Raw genomic sequence first — 4,236 nt, 5'->3', positions numbered from 1 at the left:
GTAAAAATCTGACCCATGTTGAGTAAGAGAAAGTACCATCTATTTATCCATCTGTCTATTTCAAGTTAAATGATCAAGGAGGGACTACCACCATAAGATCATAGACGTTGGGTGTATTTTGGTGCTAAAGTAGCACGAACATCAAAAGCATGTTTTGTTTTTGCCTTAAGTTCTTGGTTTCAACAAGAAGGGACCCAAAGGGGACCTTAAGACACATCTAAAGTTAAACAGCAGACAACATTTGGTCTAAATCAAAGGCAGAAGAATTCTGCTGACTCAGAATCTTTACCTTTGAAACCACTTGTTCTTACCCGGTTAAGTGTTGATCACCAAATAAGAGGGTGTCAATGTGTGTGAATGTGTGTGTATGTGCATGTGTGTGTGTGTGTGTGAAAGAGAGAGAGAGAGAGACTCAGTTATTTCTTATCACATATCTTTTTGCCAGTCTTAAAATGCAGATAATTGCTTTATGGAAACTTAGCAGTTTTATTTGCTTTGTTTCATGAAAGAAGCCAAATTGCCTAATGACACCTAGTGAAATTTCCCATATTTTAAAGTAGAAATCTTATCTCATTTCCCTTTTGTCTTTCCTCCTCATTTACTTTGTTCTCCCCTTTGTATCCCTTTATTTTCCCTGTTTTGCTTCTTCCCTTCACTCCTTGTATCTTATATCTACATACATCTTTTGAATGGAGCAGGAAAAAAATTAATAAAAATGGGGGGTGATTTAATCAAGGACAGAAGAGTCACCACTGTCCACATTTGAGAACATCAAATAGGAGTGATGGTACTAGGTACACACAACTTCCAAAACGTGAAGTCATAGAGAAGCCAGGAAAGAAAGTTATTGAGTGATCAAGAAGATGTCACAACACCTCAGACTTCAACAATTCAAAATTTGAGAAGCTTTTATTTCTAAGATCAGTTGTGAGTTGTATTTCATCAAAAATAGAGTTTGGAATAAAGCCATCCATTTTTATGATTCTCTCCACAGCCTAGGGGAGAAAACTCTCCCAGACCCTGCACTTCAAAAAGAAGCTCTGTTTATTAGTGTGGCTAAAGTGAGCACTAAGCCCGAAAGTCAGAGGACTAGAGACAGGCACCGCAGCTCTGACAGACCCCTGGCAAGCTGGCATCTTCACAGCCAACCTGCTTGGCAAATTGCTGTCTGAAAATATTATGTCTCGAGTGTAGGAAGTCTCCAGGTGGAGTGTGTGTGGTGTTATCAGACAAAAATCTCTGTGTACCTGGACACGGTGTCCAAGTCTCTTCAAACCCCAGGCTTCGCACCGAGTTATGTCAACATATGACTCAGAAGAGGCGGAAAGGGAAAAACAGGCACAAAGAAGGCAAAGCCGAGGAGAAAGGAGCAAATAAAAACATAAGCCAAAGTAAGCCAGCTTGGTTCTGAGGAGAACTGCGAATACTTTCATTGCTGTTTTTAAACCAGTCAAAGGTAAAAGAGAAAGATGAAGCAATGTCTTCTCATGAGGAGACATTTCTGCTCATCGCAGGGGAACAAGGAGATAATCAGAAAAATGTATCTAATTTAGAAAGAGAATTAACACTGCTTTTTATAATCCATGCCATTGCCAGAAAACACCAATTATTTATATTCCAGTCTCTCAGCTTCAACAGGGACTAATGTTAAGTGTCCTGAAGAGTTTATAAATACAGTTCACTCATTGTTTTTAGAAAATAATCTTGTGAGGCAAATCAAACTTTCTTTAGGGATAAATTAGACATTGGTTTCTCACATAACTGAACCTCACTGAAAAACACTGACCTCAAATCGTAGGCATTGATACTTGCCTCAAATATCACCACGGTTGATTCTAGTCTCAAAGTATACTCATTTGACATGAACATATCTGTATTATTAAAAATGCTTTTGTAATATAAGGAAGTTTTTATTTCTCTTACTATGTGCTCAGAATTATCTCCACCAGAGTGGTGCCTGGGTGGCTCAGTCGGTCAAGCATCTGACTTTTGATTTCAGCTCAGGTCAGGATCTCAGGGTCATGGGACTGAGCCCTGCATCTGGCTCCACGTTCAGTAGGGAGTCTGCTTGAGATTCTCTCTCCCTCTGCCCCACCCCTCTGCACACGTGTGCACACGCATGCGTGTGTGCGCTCTCTCTCAAATAAATAAATCAATCTAAAAAAAAAAAAGAATTATCACCACCAGGAAATGCTAACTGAAAGAAAAAAAAAATCTTAATTTCCTTTCCAGTATACAATAGCAATGAAATTTCAGTAAAAATGCAGTTATTTCTGTTTCCTTATAAATAAAGGCTATGAACCTGCTTGTCAGAGACTGAATCTAAAGTGAATTTTTTGTATAGTGCATAGCTTACCGTGTATACTCAATAAAGCCATCAGCACACCTATAGAGTGAATAAACCCTGAGTTAGACTCCTGGAAATAGGAGAGTGTGGTAAAAAACACCTAGAGAATTTGGTAAAAAACACCTAGAGAATTTGACCCATTTTACCAGACAATCTAGAAAATCCAATGTTCTCTGCTTTAATATAATGTGGAGTGGTTGATCAAATAACCCCAAACACATATAATAAAATCCTATGTCCCGATTCCCCTGGCTCTGCAGACATAACCAACCATATAAATACAATGATTTAAATAGGAGGAAAAGAAGTCTGAACAGGGACGGTGAGATAGCAGTTGTCATTCAGTCAGGCATGACTGACTTAGGCATTTAATCAAGAGTTTTAAATTTTCATTGGAAACTAACATTTTCATACATTTTTTTTCTTTTAAATATAAAAACTAATGTTTTTTGTGTTCTTTTGTACATTTGATACAAGATTCCTAAACATGTCACATATGCTTCTAGTGACATTTTCTGCTCTGAAAAAGAAGGGTAATGAAAAGTTAATGATTGTGAAATGCTAATGACCCACGAGGTCATATGTAATAAAATCTGTGTCGTTCAATCTGATAAACTGAGAAGGGCAATGAATGTGACTTTTCTAATTTTAAGTAGAGTATTATAGAATAAAACGAGTGTTAATCCCATTTCTTCTTTAGGACTTTTATTCTAGACATATTTTCCTTAAATAACATGGAAACAAAGGGTGTCTATGAACTACGTGAACACAGAGTCTAATGGGCTGGAGAATCTTTCTGAGACTTCTCAGTTGCAAGCTGTGTTTTGTTTTGAGTAGTCATTGCCTTGCAGTAGACCTTCTGGGTTTTGCTGTTTCTTTGTTTTTTTAACTGCTATGCCACATTCTTCAGAACTTGAAGATGGGTGGTATTAAATAACAAAATTCAACCAAGTAAATTTGAAGATCTAATTGGTGCTATTAAATGATCCATGAATCGGATAGTACCCTATCTAGCAACTAAAGAGGCATTCCAAGGAGTTGTACAAAATGGAAGGTTGTTATAGAAGGACAGTGGGGGCAGAGCACCTGGGTGGCTCAGTTGGTTCAACTCTTGATTTTGGTTCAGGTCATGACTTCAGGGTTGGGAGAGCGGGCCCCTCATTGGGCTCTGCAGTGGGTGTGGAGCCTGCTTAAGATTCTGTCTCTCCCTCTCCCCCAAGCCCCACCACTTGCCCACCCACACATGCTCTCTCTCTCTAAAAAAAGAAGGAAGGAAAGAAGGAAGGAAGGAAGGAAGGAAGGAAGGAAGGAAGGAAAGAAAAAGAAAGAAAGAAAGAAGAAAGAAAGAAAGAAAGACAGACAGACAGACAGAAAGAAAGAAAGAAAGAAAGAAAGAAAGAAAGAAAGAAAAAGAAAGACAGGCAATGGGGGCAAGAAAGTTATTAGCAAAACAAAAACATTGTCCCAGGGCTTTCTATGGGGAAAGCCAGGGGTCTTACCATGCAGATGACCTCATCTTCCTTTGGGTGATGGAGAGGGGCCATGTAGCAGACTCATTGGTGCCGACTGAAAAATTCCAGACTGACCAGTTAGGACTACATTTCCGGAGGAATTTAAAACTGCAGTTAGATTATGTATTAAGCACCAGTTTGGGAACTCAGGCTAAGTGACACTATTTTGGGTCTGTGTGGTTTTTTGGGGGGGTTGTTTTTAACAAAGGTTTGAAACCAATGTGTGCAAATAAAGAAAAGAAAAAGAAAGATGGCCAACAGGCAATGTAAATCCATCCTCAATGCTATGAAATAGTAAGCAAATGTTATCTCCACTCTGGGAGCTAAGCAGATCCTGTGTTTAAAGAAAGAATTTCTGTCAGTGTGCCTGCTCTCCTG

Source organism: Zalophus californianus, chromosome 3, assembly GCF_009762305.2.
Source record: "Zalophus californianus isolate mZalCal1 chromosome 3, mZalCal1.pri.v2, whole genome shotgun sequence".
Taxonomy (NCBI): domain Eukaryota; kingdom Metazoa; phylum Chordata; class Mammalia; order Carnivora; family Otariidae; genus Zalophus; species Zalophus californianus.
Note: the sequence above shows the minus strand (reverse complement) of the source record.